The sequence below is a fragment of the Gorilla gorilla genome, chromosome 5 (genome assembly GCF_029281585.2).
Source record: "Gorilla gorilla gorilla isolate KB3781 chromosome 5, NHGRI_mGorGor1-v2.1_pri, whole genome shotgun sequence".
In the NCBI taxonomy this organism is placed as follows: domain Eukaryota; kingdom Metazoa; phylum Chordata; class Mammalia; order Primates; family Hominidae; genus Gorilla; species Gorilla gorilla.
In genome coordinates, this window is record NC_073229.2 from 47,584,823 (window position 1) to 47,609,057 (window position 24,235).

At 45.8% G+C, this 24,235-nt stretch overlaps 1 protein-coding gene and 3 pseudogenes across 1 annotated transcript in view; 3 read left to right on the forward strand and 1 right to left on the reverse strand.

Moving 5' to 3' along the window:
• Positions 1-2,620: 2,620 nt before the first annotated feature.
• LOC109027174 (uncharacterized) overlaps positions 2,621-24,235 on the reverse strand; it is a 115,534-nt gene continuing 93,919 nt past the window's right edge. The window contains exons 6-8 of the mRNA XM_063707316.1: positions 6,852-7,128; positions 5,554-5,661; positions 2,621-5,370 (exon numbers count right to left, since the gene is read on the reverse strand). The gene's annotated coding sequence lies outside the window, so the exon portion shown is untranslated. The remainder of the gene's footprint in view (positions 5,371-5,553; positions 5,662-6,851; positions 7,129-24,235) is intronic.
• LOC101150824 (patr class I histocompatibility antigen, A-126 alpha chain-like) lies at positions 3,429-6,844 on the forward strand (annotated as a pseudogene).
• Positions 7,031-22,150, forward strand: LOC134758702 (saoe class I histocompatibility antigen, A alpha chain-like; annotated as a pseudogene).
• On the forward strand, positions 12,489-12,579 carry LOC129534580 (uncharacterized; annotated as a pseudogene).

The following is a 24,235-nucleotide window of genomic DNA, read 5'->3' on the forward strand; positions in this document are numbered from 1 at the left end:
TCCACCTTCTCTCTGTCTCTGGGATCATGAGCTCTGGGGAAAGCCAGCTGCTGTGCCATAAGCAGCCCTGCAGGAAGGTCCATCTGGCTAAGAACTGAGGCCTTCTGGGACTCAATTACAATGAACTAGGCCTTTTCCAACAGCCATGTGACTGATCCATGTTTCATGTGAATCCTCAGCCCCAGTGAAGCCCTCAGATGATGCAGGCCTAGACTGACAACTGGACTGCAACCTTGTGAGAGGCCCTTAGCAAGAAGCACTCAGGGAAACCTCTCCTGGATTCCTGACAATTGGAAACTGTGGGAGATGATCAATATTTGTTGTTTTGAAATGGTACATTTTACATAATTTGTTATGCAATAGTAAATAACTAATACATTTTAACAAGACAGGATGTATTATTACATGTTAATTTGCATTTGCTCTAAATTTATCATCATCATTATTATTATTTTTGAGACAGGGTCTCACTCTGTCACCCAGGCTGGAGTGCAGTGGCATGATCACCATGCACTGCAGTGTCGACCTCCTGGGCTCAAGGGATCCTCTGACCTCAGCCTCTTGAGTAGCTGGGAGTACAATCATGAACCTCCATGCCTAGCTAATTTTCTAATATTTTGTAGAGATGGGGGTTTCCCCATGTTGCCCAGGCTGATCTTAAACTTCTGGAGTCAACAAATCTGCCTTCCTCTGCCTTCCACAATGCTAGGATTGCAGGTGCGAGCCACCAAATCTGGCCTAAATTAATCAAAAGATATAAACATGTAACTTAGTTTTAAAAGGTAAGGAGAATTTCCATGGCTGAAAAGGATGTATTTTATTACCGTTCACAATGACTACTTTACTTGAACTTCAATTTCCAACTGTGTCCCAAGTAAACACAAAAAGAAGATCCAGCCCTTGGCTAGGCTGATTCTATGATGGCCTCAACAACCAGCTCCTGGTCATTCACCTTCCCCCAGTTATTCAACCAACTCTAATGTAGGTGCTGCTGTGAAGGGATTTACCAGATATAATTAAGGGCCTCACTTAGTTGACTTTAGGCTGGGTTTATCCTGCTTGGACTGTCCTAATCAGGTGAGTCCTTGAAAGGACTGGGTTCTTCCTGAGCATAGAGATTCACAGTGTGAGAGGGATTCAGCATGAGGGGTTTCCTCCACTGTGGGCTTTGAAAATGAAGGGGCTGTGTAGGAAAGAATGCTGGTGGGCATCAGGAATTGAGTGCTGCCCTCCCTGTTCTCTACATTGACAGCCAGCAAGGAACGTGGATCTCAGTCTTACAACTGCAAGAAACTGCATTCTGCCACCTCTGTATAAGCCTGAAGGAGGATTCAAAATGAAAACACAGCTTTGGGAAGCCCAGAACAGAGATTCCATCCGCATCATGCCCAGATTTCTGACTAAGGAACTGTAAATGGATAAATGGGTGTTGTTTGGCCAGGCGTGGTTGTGCACTCCTGTAATCCTAACATCTGAGGAGCTGACACAGGAGGATCACTTGCATCCAGGAGTTTGAGACCAGCCAAGATAAAACGGTGAGACACTCATCTCTACAATTTCTTTTTAATTAGCTGGGCGTGGTGGCACTTGTCTGCAGTCCTATCTATTCTGAAGACTGAGGCAGGAAGATCCCTTGAGCCCAGGAGTTTGAGGCTGCAGTGAGCCATGATCATGTAACTGCACTTCACCCTGGATGACAGAGGGAGACTCTGTCTCTAAAAACAAATAAATCAACAATAATTGGGTGTTGTTTAAAGTCAACGTTTGTGATAATTTGTTATGCAATCTTATAAAATTCATATACAGGCTCAACAGACTCATGGAATGAATTGAATTGATATGCACACTAGTTACATAAAATATTTCTTAACTTTTCAGTGTTTTACATTTTATAACTTTCTGTGATGCAATTTAATACATTCATATTTCATTCATTCAGTCAACAAAAATTAATTTAGTGCCTAAGATGAACCAGGTATGCCCTCATATGCTCACGTGCCTGACATTCTAAAAGCTTCACAAGACCGAGGTGGAGCCACTGGAGTGTTTTAGGTGATGAAATGACACACTCTGACTTACAGGATCAGGACCACTGTGGAGAGAACAGTCATGTAGCAGGTAATGGGACAGTGCTAGAGCCACAATTTAGGAGTGACGTGGTGGGGACTAAGGGGAGAGGAGGGCCTGGGGGATGAAAGGGACAGAGGGAAGGGCTGGAGAAGCAGGAGCTTAGGAAAACGAGCAGAGGGAAGGAATTGGAAAGCAGTAGAATTCTTAGGTTTAAACATATTGTTTTATAGATTTTTAATACATTCATCTACAGAGCCTCGCTGGGTGTTCTTTGCAGTTGGCCTTTAATATCTAATGTAAGACTGCCTAAAAACTAATGTTTTTTATGTTAATAAGTTTTAAAAATACTTAGTGTTCCTTCTTTGCAGTTGGCCTTTAATACCATATCTGGGACTGCCTAGAAACGAATTTTTTTTAATTAATCAGGTTTTAAAAATACTAAGTGTTCCTATAAGATATACACACGACTTAGACGTGAATACTTCCTAAAAACAGGCAGTGCATGAGCACTGGTGAGTGGCGCTGTGACTGCATTGAACACTTGAAACTGTGAGGTGAATAAAGTCTGTATTATCTCCTGGTTGCAACATATAGTAACACAGTTTGCTACTTTGTATTGAGGAGATGTCTTGGACTCACCCAGTAACTCAGAGCTGTGGAATGAAGGTAAATGTAAAATACAACAAGCGGGAGTCACAGATATATTGTCGCGAAAGTGAAACTTAGTAGCTTTGTGAGTCCTGTTGTAAGGCTTTCAGACACATTTATATATCAAGGGGCCAAAGTCACATTTTTTACCGATTAGATTCCTGATCATTCAGGGGTTGCCAAGATTCTGCTATCCACTGTAGTTAATAAACAAAAAGCAAACTTGTCTCTATTGTATCTCATGTACTCAGGCACAACTTTTCCAGATTTAAAGAAAAAAAAAAAAAACCTGTCTCTACACCTCCATTCCCAGGGTGAGTTCCCTCTCTGGCACCAAGCTCCCTGGGGTGAGTTTTCTTCTAGAAGAGTTCAGGGGAACAGGTAAGGAGTGGGAGGCAGGGAGTCCAGTTCTGGGACGGGGATTCCGGGATGAAAAGTGAAGAGGGACGGGGCCCATGACGAGGGTTTCTTTCTCGTTTCTCAGACAGCTCTTGGGCTAAGACTCAGGGAGACATTGAGACAGAGCGTTTGGCACAGGAGGAGCGGGGTCAGGGCGAAGTCCCATGACCCCAGGCGTGGCTCTCAGGGTCTCAGGCTCCAAAGGCGGTGTATTGATTGGGAAGGCCCAGGGTTGGGGATTCCCCATCTCCACAGAGTTTCTCTTCTCCTTCTCCCAACCTATGTAGGGTCCTTCTTCCTGGATACTCAGGATGTGGACTCAGTTCTCACTCCCATTTGGTGTCGGGTTTCTGGAGAAGCCAATCAGCGTCGCTGGGGTCCCTGTTCCAGAAGTCGCCGCGAACCCACTGGGACTCAGATTCTCCCCAGACGCCGAGGATGGGGTCGTGGCGTCCCGAACCCTCCTCCTGCCGCTCTTGGGGGCCCCGGCCCTGACCGAGACCTGGGCGGGTGAGTGCGGGATCCGGAGGGAAATGGCCTCTGCGGGGTGGAGCTAGGGGCCTGCGCACGGGAGCGCAGGAACCAGGGAGCCGTGCAAGGAGGAGGGTCGGGCTGGTCTCAGCCCCTCCTCGCCCCCAGGTTCCCACTCCATGAGGTATTTCAGCACTGCCGTTTCCCGGCCGGGTCGCGGGGAGCCCCGGTACATCGCAGTGGGCTAAGTGGACGACACGCAGTTCGTGCGGTTAGACAGCGACGCGGCGAGTCCGAGGATGGAGCCGCAGGCGCCGTGGGTGGTGCAGGAGGGGCCGGAGTATTGGGACCGGAGCACATGGGACATCAAGGCCCACGCACAGACTGACAGAGTGAACCTGCGGATGCCGCCTCACTACTACAACCAGAGCTAGGCCGGTGAGTGACCCCGGCCCGGGGCGAAGGTCACGGCCCGGGGCGAAGGTCACGACCCCTCCTCGTCCCCCACGGACGGCCTGGGACCCCCCGAGTCTCCGGCTCCGAGGTCCACCCCGAGGCTGCGGGACCCGCCCAGATCCTCGACCAGGGAGAGCTCCAGGCGCCTTTATCCGGTTTCATTTTCAGTTTAGGCCAAAATCCCCGCGGGTTGGTCGGGGCGGGGGCGGGGCTCGGTGGGCGGGGCTGGCCGCGGGGGCGGGGCCAGGGTCTAACAACCTCCAGATAATGCAGGGCTGCGACTTGGGGCTGGAAGGGCGCCTCCTCTGCGGGTATGAACAGCACGCCTACGATGGCAAGGATTACGTAGCCCGCAACTAGGACCTGCGCTCCTGGACCGCGGCGGACATGGCGGCTCAGATCACCAAGCGCAAGTGGGAGGCAAAAGAATTTGCAGAGCAGATCAGGGCCTACCTGGAGGGCACGTGCGTGGAGAGGCCCACAGACACCTGGAGAACGGGAAGGAGACGCTGCAGCGCGCGGGTACCAGGGACCACAGGACGCCTCCCTGATCGCCTGTAGATCTCCTGGGCTGGCCTCCCACAAGGAGTGAAGGAAAATGGGACCAACACTAGAATGTCGTCCTCCCTCTGGTCCTGAGGGAGAGGAATCCTCCTGGGTTTCCAGATCCTGTACAAGAGAGTAACCCTGAGGGTCCGCCCTGCTCTCTGATACAATTAAGGGATGAAATCTCTGAGGAAATGAAGGGAAGACAATCCCTGGAATACTGATGAGTGGTTCCCTTTGACACTGGCAGCAGCCTTGGGCCCGTGACTTTTCCTCTCAGGCCTTGTTCTCTGCTTCACACTCAGTGTGCGTGGGGGTCTGAGTCCAGCTCTTCTGAGTCCCTCAGCCTCCGCTCAGGTCAGGACCAGAAGTCGCTGTTCCCTCCTCAGGGACTAGATTTTTCCACGGATAGGAGATTATCCCAGGTGCCTGTGTCCAGGCTGGTGTCTGGGTTCTGTGATCCCTTCCCCACCCCAGGAGTCCTGTCCATTCTCAAGATGGCCACATGTGTGCTGCTGGAGTGTCTCATGAGAGATGCAAAGTGCCTGAATTTTCTGACTCTTCCCGTTACACACCCCCGCCCCAAGACACATATGACCCACCATTCCATCTCTGACTATAAGGCCACCCTGAGGTGCAGGGCCCTGGGCTTCTACCCTGCGGAGATCACACTGACCTGGCAGCGGGATGGAGAGGACCAGACTCAGGACATGGAGCTTGTAGAGACCAGGCCTGCAGGGGATGGAATCTTCTAGAAGTGGGCAGCTGTGGTGGTGCCTTCTGGAGAGGAACAGAGATACACGTGCCATGTGCAGCATGAGGGGTTGCCCAAGCCCCTCACCCTGAGATGGGGTAAGGCAGGAGATGAGTGGAGGGGGGGTCATGTCTCTTAGGGAAAGCTGGAGCCTCTCTGGAGACCTTCAGCAGGGTCGGTGCTGGGGGCTGTGGGTCAGGGACCCTCACCTTCCCCTTTTTTCCCAGAGCAGTCTTCTCAGCCCACCATCCCCATCATGGGCATCGTTGCTGGCCTGGTTCTCCTTGGAGTTTTAGTCACTGGAGCTGTGGTTGCTGCTGTGATATGCAGGAAGAAGAGCTCAGGCAAGGAAGCGGTGAGGAGTGGGGTCTGAGATTTCTTGCCTCACTGAGGGTTTCAAGCCCCAGGTAGAAGTGTGCCCTGCCTGGTTACTGGGAAGCACCATCCACACTCATGGGCCTACCCAGCCTGGGCCCTGTGTGCCAGCACTTACTCTTTTGTAAAGCACCTGTGACAATGAAGGACACATTTATCACCTTGATGATTATGATGATGGGGACCTGATCCCAGCAGTCACAAGTCACAGGGGAAGGTCCCTGCTGAGGACAGACCTCAGGAGGGCAGTTGGTCCAGGACCCGTACCTGCTTTCCTCATGTTTCCTGATCCTGTCCTGGATCAGCAGTTACACTTTTCAGGAAACTTCTCTGGGATCAAAGACTAGGGGGTTTGCTGTAGGGCCTTATGGCCTTGACTCCTTTCTGGCCTCTCATAGGACATTTTCTTCCCACAGATAGAGTGAGCTACTCTGAAGCTGCAAGTAAGTATGAAACGGGCTGATCCCTGAGATCCTTGGGATATTGTGCTCGGGAGCCCATGGGGGAGCTCACCCAACCCCAGATTCCTCTTTGAGCCACATCTCCTCTGGGCTCTGACCAAGTCCTGTTTTTGTTCTATCCCAGGCAGTGACCATGCCCAGGGTTCTGATGTGTCTGTCACAGCTTGTAAAGGTGAGACGCCGGGGGACTTGATGTGTGTGGGGAGTGTTGGGGGGAACAGTGGACGCAGCTGTGCTATGGGGTTTCTTTGAATTGGATGTATTGAACATGCGATGGGCTGTTTAAAGTGTCATCCCTCACTGTGACAGATATGAATTTGTTCACGAATATTTTATTCTATAGTGTGAGACAGCTGCCTTGTGTGAGACTGAGAGACAAGATTTGTTTACGCCTTCCCTTTGTGACTTCAAAAACCCTGACTCTCTTTCTGCAAAGGCACCTGAACGTGTCTGTGTTCCTGTAGGCATAATATGAGGAGATGGGGAGATCAACCCACCCCCATGTCCACCATGACCCTCCTCCCTCATGCTGACCTGTGTTCCCTCCCCAATAATCATTCCTGCTCCGTAGAGGTGAGGCTGAGATATCTCCATCTCTGTCTCAACTTTATGTGCACTGAGCTGTAACTTCTTACTTCCCTCTTAAAATTAGAATCTGAGTATAGATTTACCTTTTCAAATTCTTGCCATGAGAGGTTGATGGGTTAATTAAAGGAGAAGATTCCTAAAATTTGAGAGACAAAATAAATCGAAGACATGAGATCCTTCCAGAGTCCACGTGTTTCTTATGCTGATTTGTTGCAGGAGAGGAGAGTAGATGGGGCTGTGCCCAGTGGGTGCTCAGGCCACCATGCGCTTTATGTGGTCACTGCTCAGCTGGGTCATCTTTGCTGCTCCATTGTCCTTGGCTGTACGGTCCAGCCCTACGGGGCTTAGTGGGTTTTCTCCCTGTGTGTGGAGATGAGAGATTGTAATAAATAAAAGCACAAGACAAAGAGATAAAGAGGAAACAGCTGGGCCCGGGGGACCACTACCATCAAGATGCAGAGACCAGTAGTGGCCCCGAACAGCTGGGCTCGCTGATATTTATTGCATAGAAGACAAGGGGCAGGGTAAGGAAAGTGAATCTTCTAAGTGATTGACAAGGTGAAGCAAGTCACGTGATTACGGGATGGGGGCCCTTCCCTTTTAGGTAACATACGTCAGCATTTTCTTTTCTGCACTTAAGATCAAAGACTTTAAGACTTTCACTATTTCTTCTACCATTATCTACTACGAAATTCAAAGAGGAACCAGGAGTCGGGAGAAGCATGAAAGTGGACAAGGAGTGTGACCATTGAAGCACAGCACCACAGGGAGGGGTTTAGGCCTCTGGATGACTGCGGGTAGGCCTGGATAATATCCAGCCTTCCACAAGAAGCTGGTGGAGCAGAGTGTTCCCTGACTCCTCCAAGGAAGGGAGACTTCCTTTCGCGGTCTGCTAAGTAACAGGTGCCTTCCCAGATGTTGGCATTGCCACTTGACCAAGGATCCCTCAAGCGGCCCTTATGTGGGCGTGACAGAGGGCTCACCTCTTGCCTTCTAGGTCCCTTCTTACAATATCCCTCAGCACCTGACCTTATAACCGCCGGTTATTCCTAGGTTATATTAGTAATGCAACAAAGAGTAGTATTAAAAGCTAATGATTAATAATGTTTATAATAATGATTGATAATTGTTTATGATCATCTCTATGTCTAATTTGTATTATGACTATTCTTATTCTAACTATTTTCTTTATTATACTAAAACAGTTTGTGCCTTCAGTCTCTTGCCTCAGCACCTGGTAATCCTCCGCCCACACTTGGTCCTTCAGTAGAACCTTGTCCCACCATGACCTGTGATCATAGGGACTTGGATGTCACCTAGGGCAGTCCCTGCATACAAGGGTCCCTGTGGTATCAAGAGACAAATTTTCAGATCTTTCAAGCTCTTGCCCTCTTCCCAGAGCTCTTTCCTGGATTGTATTTTCCATCTTTTCTGCAATCTTTTTAAAGGAACCAGTTTCTGAAATTTGCAAAGAGGCAGGGTCCCATAGTTTCTCATCATAGGTAACTTTCTGTTGGAACTCCTCTTCTGCTCTCCTACTCTTCTTCCTGCCCTGAGTTGTAGTAATCCCAGTGCTGGCTCCAACCCAAATTCATGGATTTATAAAGCAGAATCTAATTTAAATTCATATGTGGTTGGAAAATTGTACCCATAAACCTAGGGTTATCTTTCCTGAAGAGAAAAAAATGGTTGTGTGCTGCAGTGTGCAGGACAGTTGGTGTGGGAGGAGGGAGGGAGGGAGGACACACAAGCAGCCCTGGTGAGAAAAGCTCTGGTGGCACTGATGTCAGTGTGAGATGATGTTGTGGTGTAGCTGCCACAAAAATAAAGCATTTGTCCTGAGGCTACATTAATAAAGATATCGCCTCTAGAATAGAGAGGTTCTCTATGATCATTCCTTCAACTGACATTTGTTGTCTGCTAGGTATATGACTGTTTTTGCATTTAGAAAGCATCATTAAAGTAAAAACAGAAAAATTTCTGGCCTTGTGGTGCATATGTTCTAGATGCAAGCTTGTCCAACCCGCGGTTCGTGGGCTGCACGTGGCCCAGGACGATTTTGAATGTGAGGACTTTTTTGCTTATCTGTGGTGAACCTGAGTCCTGGAGTGAGTGCACCCACCTCCCTCAGGGTCAGGAGTGAATGCTTTAGGAACCCTCCTTTTCAGTGACCTGCAAAAGATAGAGAGCACATTTACTGTGATAACCCAGAGTATCAGCCAAGGGGGCTTGACCTTCAAGGAGTCGTGGGGAAGGTTAATAAAGGGTGGTGTCCCAGGGTCAGAAAAGATGGGCAGACAGCAAGAGCATTGTTTGATATTTATGATAAGCATGTAAGAATTGAGGAGCAAGCTTCAGATTCAGAATCCAGTGACTGAGGAGGTATCCATATCCCTAAGAGAAAAAACCTTGGGACGCCGTGACGGTTACATGCTGGGACAATTCCATCAGCCCTTCCTCAAAGGAGCCTATAGCCATTTAATCAGGAGATGGGATAAGTATTAACATTGGGTGTGAGCTGCCATTGCTGCCCAGATTCCCATAGCACCATTATGTCCCCATCACAGTGGGGCTTACAGAGGCCAGGGAATAAACCTGTACACATTATGCCCCACGGTGGAATCACTGGGTCCATAAACCCAGTCCCGGTTATCTCCTCATTCTCCAAGTGCATAATTGGCCTTGACACACTGGCAACTGGAGTAACCCCACACTGTGTCCCTAGTCTGGAGAGTATGGGATCTCATTGTGCTGAAGCCCAAAGGGAAACATCCCTCATCCAAGCCGAACCAGAAGCAATATTGTGCCCCAGGCTGGGTCTTGTGGAGGGTACTGCAGGTAGTATAGGGGTGGCACTGCCATTACACGCCTGAACGATGCGGGGTGGTGTTGGGATTGCCTGTTATCTCCATATAACTCAGCAATCTGTACCTGCAGAAGCCTGATATGGCTAAAGAATGAATGGAATTATACCAGACTTGACCAAGTAGGAGTCCTGATTGCAGCTGCCATGCTGGTTGGATATCACTCCTTGGGGAGATTAATAAGGCCTCAGGCACATGGCATGCAGCTGTGGATTTGGTGAGTGCATTCCCTCCCATTTCATTTAAAAGATGGATATGGAATGATTCACATTCACATGGGATTTATAACACATTTATTGATAGCTTGCGTCAGGGCTACCTTAACTCCTCAACCTTCTATAAATATCACCTTAAGAGACCTGGACGAATCAGACATCTCACAGAACACTAAATCTCTTCATTTCATTGGCAATATCACATAAATTGGGAAGGATGAACAAGAGCAGGAAAGTATGCTGAATTCCTTGGCAAAACATGTGCACTAGAGAAGGTGAAGATAAACCTTACAGAGCTTCAAGAGTGGCCACTGCAGTGAAGTGTTATGGGTCCAGTGGTTAGGGGCATGCAGGGCTGTCCCCTGCAAAGTAAAAGACACACTTGCATCTTGCATCCTCACCAGAAGGAAGGAAGCATACTACCTTCTGAGCCTCTCTGTGTTCTGGCAATGCCACGTTCCATATCTAAGTATATTGCTTTGGCTGACACTCTGGGTGATATAGGAGGAGGCCAGCTTTGAGTGGGGCCTGATGGGAAAGGACAATGCAGCAGACCCAGACTGTGGTGCAGTCAGTCACCATCCCTCAGACCCCTGGTGCTGGAGGTGGCTGTCTGGGGAAGGATGCAGGATGGAGCTGAACCAAGCATCAGTGGGAGAGTCAGAATGGAGGGCCTGGGATCTGGAGTCAGGCCATGGAGTCCACAGCAGAGAAACATGCTCCATGTTAGAAGCAACTTTTAGCATGTTACTGGCCCTGATAAGATAGAATGCTTGATCATGGGACACCAAGCAACCATGTGATTCCAAGTGCCTGTGTGTATTGACTACTATGTGACCCATAGAGTCATAGATTGGACAGGCCTAGCGGCATCTATCATGAGATGAAAATGGTCCATGTCGATTGAGCCTCAATTCCACGTTAACACCCACAGAAAACACCCAGTCCTGATGTGGCCCTGAATAACCAAACAAATTGAAGTTAGCCAGTCTGCATCATGGATCAGCCCAGGCCTGATAGGAAGGACCCGTGAGTGGAGCAACCACAGTGGCAGGGATGAAGCTACAAATGAGTCCAGCAGCACTGTCTCTCCGCTACCAAGGCCATCCAGCTACTGCTTCCTCTGAATACTCTGCTTGTGAGCATTACAGACCAATGATAGACACCGATAGGGCACTATTTCTTCAGGTAACTGACTAGCCCCTAAGTGACAAGTTGAATAGCTTGAACACCATCTATCCTGGAAGGGGCAGAAGTTCATCCTCACAGGGATAGGCACCTATTCGATGTGGTGTGGTTTTCCTCTCTGTTTTCAGATCCTCAGTCAACAACACTATTGGCATTCCTGATCCACTGGCTCAAAATTTCAGTACGTTATCTGCCTGGGGGACATACCTCATGGGGAAGGGGATCCATGGGATCCCCTGGTCATATCACCACCTATGCCTGTCAGGTGCTGCCAGGCACACAGAGTCATGGACAGGTCTCTACAGACACAACTCAGTACCAGCTTGGATGAAACCCTCCGAGGAATGGGTGCCATCTTTCAGGATGTGAAGCATGTATTGAATCAAAGACATCTCTATGGTGCTGTTTTCAGAAGGAAGAATACGTGGGTCCAAAAACCAAGAAGTCAAAGCAGGTGTGTCTCATTCCTTATATTCACCCCCAGGGTGATTTATTTATTTATAAGTAAATAAATAAATACATAAATAACATAAATACATACATAAATTTATTTATTTATGTATTTATTTTATTCATTATATTCACCCCCAGGGTGATTTTGCTTTTCTTACCTCCAAAATCTGGACTCTGCAGGGGAGGAGGTCCTGGTTTCCCAAAGAGGGCACCCTGGCAAGGAGACAAATGAGAGTCCATGGAACTACACATTGTGGTTGCGCCCAGGGATATTTGAATAGTATGCCCAGAGACAAGCAGGGGAGAAGAGGAGGAGGCAGGGCTACTATCACACAATGAGGGCAGGAGAAGTGTGTGTGGAAACCAGGAATCCACTTGGGGACATCCTGGTTTCCCTTGTCCGTTGTAAGTGTGAGCAGAATCATCCAGCAACCCAGCCTGAGAGGGTTTGATATTCAAGAGCCCAGAACCCTCAGGAAGGAAGGATTGAGTGATATAGGTAATGTCCCACATCTCTGCTCCTGTGCTCTGACATCCTCAGCAGGATTAGTGCAGAAGCCCTGCTTCCCATGAGTTGTTCCCAGCCAGTGACCGGTCACAGCAAGCACACTAAGGCGGGCCATTTCTGGGAGACACAGGATTCCTCTGATGGCCAAATGTGGCTCCAGGACTCCTCCATGCCCTTGCTCAACTCTCCTTAGATTGCCTCTGCTCTAGGATGCGTCGAACAAACCTTGTCTCCTTCTGTCCAGCACTTGGGGTCACACTTGCATCATTGTCTGCCGCCTTTTCCAGGGGTTTCTGGCTCGCTTCCCATATTCCCTTACAGGTGTGTCCCCTCATAAGATGCCGTAGACTTTAAGCTCATCTTGGCATCTGCTCCTTGGAGGACTTGGACTAAAAAGCATTGCCATGTGCACACCAATAACTCTTTCTTATTCCAACCTGTAAAATCCATCTCTTTATCCAACTTCTGCCACCCCCATAAAATCTATTTTGCAAGACTATACTTTCAGGGATCATTTCTATAGTTTGTGACTAGAGAAGTTTCTCTGAACGTGTAGAGCACCAATCCAGCATATAAACAGAGCCAAAGACAAAAACCACATGATTATCTCAATAGATGCAGAAAAAGCCTTTGACAAAATTCAACAACCCTTCATGCTAAAAACTCTCAATAAATTAGGTATTGATGGGACGTATTTCAAAATAATAAGAGCTATCTATGACAAACCCACAGCCAATATCATACTGAATGGGCAAAAACTGGAAGCATTCCCTTTGAAAACTGGCACAAGACAGGGATGCCCTCTCTCACCACTCTTATTCAACATAGTGTTGGAAGTTCTGGCCAGGGCAATCAGGCAGGAGAAGAAAATAAAGGGTATTCAATTAGGAAAAGAGGAAGTCAAATTGTCCCTGTTTGCAGACGACATGATTGTTTATCTAGAAAACCCCATTGTCTCAGCCCAAAATCTCCTTAAGCTGATAAGCAACTTCAGCAAAGTCTCAGGATACAAAATCAATGTACAAAAATCACAAGCATTCTTATACACCAATAACAGACAAACAGAGAGCCAAATCATGAGTGAACTCCCATTCACAATTGCTTCAAAGAGAATAAAATACCTAGGAATCCAACTTACAAGGGATGTGAAGGACCTCTTCAAGGAGAACTACAAACCACTGCTCAAGGAAATAAAAGAGGATACAAACAATTGGAAGAACATTCCATGCTCATGGGTAGGAAGAATCAATATTGTGAAAATGGCCATACTGCCCAAGGTCATTTACAGATTCAATGCCATCCCCATCAAGCTACCAATGACTTTCTTCACAGAATTGGAAAAAACTACTTTAAAGTTCATATGGAACCAAAAAAGAGCCCGCATCGCCAAGTCAATCCTAAGCCAAAAGAACAAAGCTGGAGGCATCACACTACCTGACTTCAAACTATACTACAAGGCTACAGTAACCAAAACAGCATGGTACTGGTACCAAAACAGAGATATAGATCAATGGAACAGAACAGAGCCCTCAGAAATAATGCCGCATACCTACAACTATCTGATCTTTGACAAACCTGAGAAAAACATGCAATGGGGAAAGGATTCCCTATTTAATAAATGGTGCTGGGAAAACTGGCTAGCCATATGTAGAAAGCTGAAACTGGATCCCTTCCTTACACCTTATACAAAAATCAATTCAAGATGGATTAAAGATTTAAACGTTAGACCTAAAAGCATAAAAACCCTAGAAGAAAACCTAGGCATTACCATTCAGGACATAGGCGTGGGCAAGGACTTCATGTCCAAAACACCAAAAGCAATGGCAACAAAAGACAAAATTGACAAATGGGATCTAATTAAACTAAAGAGCTTCTGCACAGCAAAAGAAACTACCATCAGAGTGAACAGGCAGCCTACAACATGGGAGAAAATTTTCGCAACCTACTCATCTGACAAAGGGCTAATATCCAGAATCTACAATGAACTCAAACAAATTTACAAGAAAAAAACAAACAACCCCATCAAAAAGTGGGCGAAGGACATGAACAGACACTTCACAAAAGAAGACATTTATGCAGCCAAAAAACACATGAAAAAATGCTCATCATCACTGGCCATCAGAGAAATGCAAATCAAAACCACTATGAGATATCATCTCACACCAGTTAGAATGGCAATCATTAAAAAGTCAGGAAACAACAGGTGCTGGAGAGGATGTGGAGAAATAGGAACACTTTTACACTGTTGGTGGGACTGTAAACTAGTTCAACCATTGTGGAAGTCGGTGTGGCGATTCCTCAGGGATCTAGAACTAGAAATACCATTTGACCCAGCCATCCCATTACTGGGTATATACCCAAAGGACTATAAATCATGCTGCTATAAAGACACATGCACACGTATGTTTATTGCGGCATTATTCACAATAGCAAAGACTTGGAACCAACCCAAATGTCCAACAATGATAGACTGGATTAAGAAAATGTGGCACATATACACCATGGAATACTATGCAGCCATAAAAAATGATGAGTTCATGTCCTTTGTAGGGACATGGATGAAACTGGAAACCATCATTCTCAGTAAACTATCACAAGAACAAAAAACCAAACACCGCATATTCTCACTCATAGGTGGGAATTGAACAATGAGATCACATGGACACAGGAAGGGGAATATCACACTCTGGGGACTGTTGTGGGGTGGGGGGAGGGGGGAGGGATAGCATTGGGAGATATACCTAATGCTAGATGACGAGTTAGTGGGTGCAGCACACCAGAATGGCACATGTATACATATGTAACTAACCTGCACAATGTGCACATGTACCCTAAAACTTAAAGTATAATAAAAAAAATTTAAAAAAAAAAAAAATCTATTTTGCTTGTGTTTTTAGTATCTCTTTGAATTAACAGTTATTTGTTGCATTAAGCCACTAAATTTTGAGGTAGTTTGTGACACAGCAGTTAATAACTATTAAGGCTTTCTTAAGTTTCTATTATTCCATGGATGTTATCTACATCTTTTAATTCCCTGCATTTTAATAATGTTAGCCACACTTGCTGTTTCCAATCCTTTCCTCCTATTCTTTTTTGAAAATGTTCATTTTGTCTTTCTCTGTGCTTCCATCTTTGTTTCCTCCTTTCCTCCCTCAGAGCTTTCTCCCTCCCTCCATTTTTTCACAAACTCTATGTGGTTAGGCTAAAAAGAAGCATTATTTGAATCTTATGCTTAAAGTATAATGCCATAATTTACAGGATAAAAGTAAAGAAAAGGAAGTTATTAATGGAATATGAAAAAATACCTAGGGTGATTCTGTAGCCAAGACAGTGGTTTTTAACATGTAATCTCCACCTTCAACTGAGTGTTTTCAGAACACCTGAGCAACATGAGTTCTTTCCCATTCTTGGTACAAGCACTTGAGCAATCAAATTAGCCTTATCTAGTATGATTAAGGTCCATACACTGTATAATCCCATCATCTGCTCCTGATCATACACTCTGGGGAATTCTTGGCTATGTGTCCTGGAGACATGTACACCAATGTTTATGGCAAAAACTGGAAACGATCACATATACATCAATGGGAATTAACAAAATTGTGATATAATCATGAAAAGTAAAACTTCAGCAGTAAAAATGAATGAACAGCACCCTCCCACATCAGAGATAACTCTCCTACACATAAGGTGCATCACAGAAGAATACATATAGTGTGAGTTCTCTCTACAGGGAAGTTAAAAAAACAGGTCAGACTGTGATTTGGGTATATATATATATTTATTGTAAAAATCTTTAGTGACAATGCAAAGGAATAGTAAATACAAGACTCAAGATAGAGGTTCCTTTTGGGGGATGGGACTGGACAACAGTCTAGGGTGGCTTCATAGGTTCTGTTTCTTATGCCAGGAGAGGATGCCCAGGTAGTTAGTTACTTGATCATAAATCTTTATTTATTTATTTATTTATTTATTTATTTATTCATTTATTTTTTGAGATGGAGTCTCACTCTCATCACCCAGGCCGGAGTGCAGTGGTGTGATCTCAGCTCACTGCAACCTCCGCCTCCCATGTTCAAGCGATTCTCCTACCTCAGCCTCTGAGTAGATAGGATTACAGGCACCTGCCATGATACCCGGCTAATTTTTGTATTTTTCGTAAAGACTGCTTCACCATGTTGGCCAGGCTGGTCTCAGGTGATCTCAGGTGATCTACCCACTTTGGCCTCCCAAAGTGCTGGGATTAGAGGCATGAGCCACCACTCCCAGCCCACAAATCTTTAAAGTGGCAATTTTCAAAATGCACCTTGTGTGCCATTCCTGATTATTTGGAAATGAAAGAGAAAAAAAACCACAAAAGTTCATTGAAAGGATCCTTAGCGATAGCTACCTGCGTTAAAACAAAGCCACAGCCAATTGTAAGCAGCCATGTGACAAAGAGGACCAGGATGCCATGAAAAATAGCCTTGGCTAGAAATAGGTCATTTGATCCTTGGCTAATTGGCAACTCTCTACATTCTCTGGTATACAATGTTCAATCTGATGTGCAAGGCAATTGTATCTTGCAAAGAATTTGAGAATTTGATATGTTGCTCACATTTTACCACACATACAAGTGAATTAAACTTTTACAGAATAGAAAAAAACCATTGTCGAGCAAAATAAATTAAATGAAAAGACATAAAGGAATAACTAGTGATGAAACAGCAATAAGAATGGAAAACACGACAGAGCTGCTTTTAAAGCAATGTTAGAAGCACAAAATAACTGCATTTTTCAGAATCATACTGGAGTCCAAATCACTTCTAACACATCTAATTAAAAAACATACTGAAAGATGTTAAACTGATCAATGGATGCCCACTGAATACCCAGTTATTGAAAAATCTTGTTCCTAGGTTGGAGTTAACCATTTCCACCTACCACATCAAACCAAATCGTTGTCGTGATGCTAAGCTAGCTGTACAGACAAAGATGTGAGACACATTTTTTCTAATTGCAAACCACCCTGATTAGGCAAATATTTTTGTAGAAGCTTGAGTAAGAAAATTGACATTTTGGGCATTCTTAAACGGAATTAGTAGCTTCTGAGGAAAAAGAAAGATAGTTATGATTGTAAAGGCATTATTATACGGCACCAGTCTTGGGACTCTTTGATCTAGCTACTGTATTTTCTCAACTTTCTTGCAACTCATCAAAGAGAACATTAATATTAAAGGCATTTGCAAAAAAATCTGAGATATTGTTGTATCTCCATTCTCTGTCTCAAAGTTTTATTCATTACTTTACAAAAGATAATTTTAAAGTATTAAAGAAAATTAGCCAGATACAAGAAGTATTTGATTTACAAAATCCTGAAACAATAATGTTAATTGTGGTGCCAGCTACTTGGGAGGCTGAAGGAGGAGCGTTGATCACATGAGCCCAGGAGGTTGAGGCTTCAGTGAGTCATGACCATGCCACTGCATTCCAGCCAGGGCAACACAGTGATACTTTGTGTAAAAATAACTAACTAACTAACTAACTAACTAACTAACTAACTAATAGAGGCAGTGCACCAGCCCTGGTGAAGGGCACTTTGGTTGCATTCAGCACTTGCAAATTTGAGGTGATTACATTCTGTACGTTACTTAACATGCATACTGTACATACTTAACATGCATATAAATTCTTTGATACTCCTCCTTGCAGAGGTGCAGCTTCATTCCCTTCCTGTGAGTGTGGCCTGAACTTAATGACTCGCTTACAGGCTGATACAGTAATGCTGAGATAATAGTTAATGACCCTGGGTGTAAATCGTAAGACTCACTAAGTCTGGGAGTGGTCGCTCACACCTGTAGTCCCAAAACTTTGGGAGGTCAAGAGGGCGGATCATGATGTCAGAAGTTCGAGACCAGCCTGGCCAACATGGTGAAACCCTGTCTCTACTAAAAATACAAAAATTAGTCGGGTGTGGTGGTGCATGCCTATAATCCCAGTTGCTCAGGAGGCTGAGGCAGGAGAATCACTTGAACCTGGAAGTCGGAGGTTGCAGTGAGCCAAGATCCAGCCTCTGCATTCCAGCCTGGGTGACAGGGTGAGACTCTGTCTCAAAAAAAAAAAAAAAAAAAAAACAAAAAAGCTCACTGCAGCTTCTACTTTGGTTCTGGTTTTCTCTTTCTCCGGGATCATGAGCCCTGGGGGAAGCTGGCTGCTGTGTCATAAGCAGGCCTGTGGAAAGCTCCAAGTGACTAGGAAGTGAGGCCTCCTGGGGCCAGACAATAAGAATATGCCTCTTCCAACAGCCACGTGGGATATTCTTGTGACTTGTGAATCCCCAGCCCCATTTGAGCCCTCAGATGATAAAGCCCTGGATGACAACTAGATTGCAATTTTGTGAGAGGCCCTGAGCCAGAAGAACTTTGAGAAACCTCTCCTGGACTCCTGACCACTAGAAACTGTGGGACATGATAAATATTTGTTGACTTGAGTTGCTAAGTTTTAAGTGACTTGTTATGCATCAGTAGATAACTAATACACCTTCACAAGAGAGGATGAATCATTGAACTTTTTCATTTGCTCTAAATTGATTATAAGATATTAAACATGTCATTTGCTTTTAATATTTAACAAGAATTTTCATGGTTATATAAGATATATTTTATTATCATTAACAATGATCTATCTTTTTTAACTTCAATTTGTATGTTCTATTCAAACACAAAAGGAAGATCCAGGCTATGCTAGGCTGATTCTATGATGACACCCCAATAACCACCCTTGGTTACTCATGTTACCCCAGTTACTCTGTTGACACTAATGTAGGTGCTGCGGTGAAGGGATTTTGCAGATGTATTCCAGGTCCCCTGTCAGTTGGCTTTAAGATGGGGATTATCCTGCTTGGACTGTCCTAATCAGGTAAGCTCTGAAAAGGACTGGGTTCTTCCTGAGAATAGAGACTCACAGTGTGAGAGGGATTCAGTGTGAGGAGCTTCCTCCACTGTGGGCTTTGAAAATGGTGGGATCGTGGGGAAAAAACACTGGTGGCCAATAGGAATTAGAAACCCTCCCCACTGTCTACTCTGATAGCCTGAAGGAAACAGGGACCTTAGTCCTACAATTAGCAGAAACCGAATTCTGCCAATGAGCTCTATATAAGCTTGGGGGAGAATCCCAATCTTAAGATGAGGATACAGCTTTGCGAAACCCTGAACAAAGAATCTCTCACACTAGGCCTGGATTTCTGATGAAGGAAATGCAGACAAATAAATGGGTGCTCTTTTAAGCCACTGCGTTTGTGGTAATTGGTTATGTACTAATAGAAAAATCATAAACAGATTCAACAGCTAAGCATATGACATTTTCTCCACTGGAATGAATTTATGAACTGATATGCATAGTAGTTGCATAAAACCAAATGTTTCCTAACTTGCTTTGCATTTTTCATTTTGTGATTTTTGTGTGACACAATTTTTAACACAATCATATTTCATTCATTCAAGAAAATTAACTTAGTGCCTACTATGTGCCAGATATGCTTTTATATGCTGCAGACACAACTTTGATCAAAACAACCCAAAGCCCCTGTGCTTGTGCCTTCCATTCTAGAGGCTTCTTGAGAGTGAGATGGAGCCATTGGAGTGTTTTAAGTGAAGAAATGACACAATCTGACTCACATTAGCAGGATTGCTGACCATTGTGGGGAGAACAGTCATGGGCAGCAGGTGAGGGGACAGAGCTAGGGCCACAATTCAGTAGTGACAGAGTAGTACAGACTAAGGGGAGAGGAGGGCCTGAGAGATGACAGGGACAGAGAGAAGGGCTGGAGAAGCAGGAGGTGAGGTAAAGGAACAGAGAGAAAGAATTCTAAAGCAATAGAATTCTCAGACTTAAACACAGTGTTTTATAAATTTTTAATGCATTTATCCTCAGAGCCTGGCACAGTGTTACTTGCACCTTGGTCTTTAATACATTCTGTGGGGCTGTCTAATAACTAATTGCCTCCTTATGATGAACAGGTTAGAAAAGAATACCAAGTGTCCCAATAAAATATGCACATAGCTTAGATGTGAATAATTCCTAAATATAGGCAGGTGCATGAGATGGCCATTGTGGCTCATGCCTGTAATATCAGCATTTTGGGAGGCTGAGGCAGGAGGATCACTTGAGCTCAGGAGTTCAAAACTAGCCAGAGCAACATAGGGAGCCCTCATTTCTACAAATATTTTTTTTAGAAAAATTAGCCAGGAGTGGTGGTACAAACCTGTGGTGCCAGATACTTGGAGGCTGAAGGAGGAGCACTGATCGCATGAGCCCAGGAGGTCGAGGCTTCCGTGAGTCATGAGCGTGCCACAGCACTCCAGCTAGGGCAATAGAGTGATATTCGGTCTAAAAATAACTAACTAACTAACTAAATAAATAAATAAATAAATAACAAATAAATAAAGACGGTGCATGAGCACTGGTGAAGGGCACTTTGGCTGCATTGAGCACTTGCAAATTTGAGGTGATTAAATTCTGCCCAGGCTCCTGGTTGCAATATACGGTAACACATTGTGCTTTGTATTGAGATGTCCTGGACTCGCGCACACAAACTCAGGGCTATAAGATAAAGATAATTTAAAAATACAACAGACCAGAGTCACAGATACACAGTCTGGGAAAGTAAAACTTAACTTTGTGAGTCTAACTGCAATGCGTTTAGACACATTTATATATAATGGGGCCAAAAATCACCTCTTTTACAAATTAGATTCGTGATCATTCAGGGGTTACCAAGATTGTGCTACCCACTGTACTGTGCTACCCACTGTTACTAAGATTGTGCTACTCCGCTGCGGGACCAGCGGAGATCCTCCACCAAATAAAAGCCCCAGGCGCCTATACCGGATTCCATTTTCAGTTCAGGCCCAAATCCCCGGGGGTTGGTCGAGGCTGAGGCGGGGCTCAGCGGCCTGGGCTGACCTCGGTCGCTGGGAATGGGTCTCACACCCTCCAATGGGTACACAGCTGCGACCTGGACTCGGACTGCAGCCTCCTCAGTGGGTATGAACATACCCTATGACGGCGCCAGTTACCTCCTCCGAAACCAGGAACTGCGCTCTTGGACTGCAGCGGACAAGGCGGCTCAGATGCCCTGGCGGAGGAACATGCAGAGCTGCTCGAAACCTACCTGCAGGGAAGGTGGGCGGGGTGGCTCAGCAAAGTCCTTAGGAATGGGAAGGAGACGCTGCAGTGCCCAGGTACCAGTGGCCACGGGGTGCCTCCCTGATCTCCTGCAGATCTCCAAAAGAAGTCACATTCCAAAAGAAGGGAAAGAAAATGGGACCAACGCTGAAACATCCCTTTCCCTCTTGTCCTGAGGAGGAAGAGTCCTCCTGGGTTTTCAGATCGTATACCAGAGAGTGACTGAGGGCCCGCCCTGCACTCTGGGACAATTAAAGGATGAAGTCTCTGAGGGAAAGGAGGGGAAGACAATCCCTGGAATACTGATCAGCGGTCCCCTTTGTCCCCACAGCAGCCTTGGGCACCAAGAATTTTCCTCTCAGCCTTGTTATCTGCCTCACACTCAATGTGTATTTGTGGGTCTGATTCCAGCTTTTTTGAGTCCCTTGGCCTCCGCTCAGGTCAGGACCAGAAATCTCTGTTCCGGCAGAGATTTTCTAAGAACTAGAACTTTCTAAGGAATAGAAGATTGCCCTAGATGCCTGTGTCTAGACTGGTGTCTGAGTTGCTCCCTTCCCCACTTCAGGTGTCCCGTCAATTTTCAGGATGGTCCCATGAGGTGGAATGTCCCATGAGGAATGCAAAGTGCCTGAATTTTCTGACTCTTCCCCTCAGAACCCCAAAAGACTCACATGACCCACCACCCCATCTCCGACCATGAGGCCACCCTGAGGTGCTGGGCCCTGGGCTTCTACCCTGTGGAGATCACACTGACCCAGTAGTGGGATGGGGAGGACCAAATGTAGGATGCAGAGCTTGTGAAGACCAGACCTGCAGGGTACAGAACCTTCCAGAAGTGGGCAGCTGTGGTGGTGTCTTCTGGAGAAGAGCAGAGATACACATGCCATGTGCAGCATGAGGGGCTGCCAGAGCCCCTCACCCTGAGATGGGTAAGGAAGGGGATGAGGGGTCATGTCTCTTCTCACGGGAACTAGGAGCCCTTCTGGAGCCCTTCAGCAAGGTCAGGGTTTCAGGCCTGATGGTCAGGGCCCCTCAGGTTCCCCTCCTTTCTTACAGCTGTCTTCCCAGCCCAACATCCCCACTGTGGGCATCGTTACTGTCCTGGTTGTTCTTGGTGCTGTTTTCACCAGAGCTGTGGTCACTGCTGTGATGTGGAAGAATAAGAGCCCAGATAGAAAAGGGGTGAGCTCTGAGTTTTCTTCTTCCATTGGTGGATTCCCAGCCCCAGATAGGAGTTGGCTTGTATCCTGCCTAGTCGTGAGGCACCATCTCTGTCTATTAACACTTACTCTTTTGTAAAGAACTTGTGAAAATGAAGGACAAATTTATCACCTTCATTGGAGTCATGGGAACCTGACTCCCAGCAGTCACAGGTCAGGGGAAGGTACTCACAGAGGACAGACCTCACTAGGACAATTAGTCCAGTTTCAACACATCCTCTTCCCTCAGGTTTCCTAATCCTGACCTGGGTCTGCAGTCACAGTTCTGGAAACTCCTCTGGGATCTCATGATCCTGCTTCCTCCCTGGCCTCTCATGGTTTATTTTCTTTCCACAGATGGAAAAGGAGGCAGCTATGCGCAGGCTACATGTAAGTGTGGTAGGGGTGGGAGAGTGAATCCTGAGATCCATGGGAGAGTGTAGACAGGAGCCCATGGGCGAGGTCACCCACCCCACAATTCCTCCTTTAGTCACATCACCTGTGGGCTCTGACCAGATTTTGTTTTTGTCCCACCCCAAACAGGACAGTACCCAGGGCTCTGATGTGTCTGTCAAGGCTTGTAAAAGTGACACCTTAGAGGGCCTGAAGTGAAAGAGGAGTTGGGACAGAGGGGATACAACTAGAATTTGGAGTCTTTGATTTGCTATTCTTGAGGGTGTGGTGGGCTGTTCAGTGTCACCACTTACTATGACTGACATGAATTTGTTCGTGACTATTTTTTTTCTAAGACTGCCTTGTGAGGGACTGAGATGCAAGATATGTTCATGCCTCCCCTTTGTGACTTCAAGGGCCTCTGGCTTCTCTTTCTGCCAAGGCATCTGAATGTGTCTACATCCCTGGTAGCATGTGAGAAGGGGGGAGACCAGCCAACACTCATGTCCACCATGACCCCGATATCATTTGGATCTGTGTCCCCACCCAAATCTCATGTTCACTTGTAATCCCTAAGGTTGGAGGTGGCACCTCAGGGAGGTGATTGGCTCATGAGGATGGATCTTTCATGAATGGTTTAGAACCATCTCTTTGGTGCTGTTCTTGTGATAGTTCTCACAACATCTGGTGTTTAAAAGTGTGTGGTACCTCCCTGCTCTCTCTCCCTCCTACTCCAGGCTTGTAAGTCATGCCTGCTTCTCCTTAACCTTCCAGCATGATTGAAAATTTCCTGAGGTCCTCTCATAAGTTGAGCAGATGCCGGAATCATACTTTCATATAGCCTGCAGAACCATGAGCCAATTTAAACCTTCTGTCTTTATAAATTACCCAGTCTCAGGTATTTTTTTATAACAGTTGAGAATGAATAATTCAGAAAATTGGTACCAGAAGTTGGGTACTGCAAAAAAGGTAGCTGAAAATGTGAAAATGTCTTTGGAACTGGGTAACAGGTAGAGGTTGGAAGAGTTTGGAGAGTTTAGAAGACAAGAAAATGGGGGGAAACTTGGAACTTCCTAGAGGTTTGTTAAATTGTTGTGACCAAAATGCTGATAGTGATATGGACAGTAGAGTCCAGGCTGATGAGGTATCAGATGGAGATGAGGAACTTACTGGGACCTAGAGGAAAGGTCACTTTTGTTATGCATTGGCAAAGAACTTGGAGGCATTTTGCCCCCTCCTTAGGGATCTGTGGAACTTTGAACATGAGGGTGATGATTAAGGGTATCTGATAGAAGAAATTTCTAAGCAGCATAGCATTCAAGATTTGGCCTCCTGTTTGTAATAGTCTATGCACATATGTGTGAGCAAAAAAAGATCTGAAACAGGAACTGATATTTAAAGGGGAAATTTAATATCCAGGACAATTCCTAGTGGAGCTGCAGGAGCAGGACCCATGCCAGGACTACTAAATGGTAGGGCCAC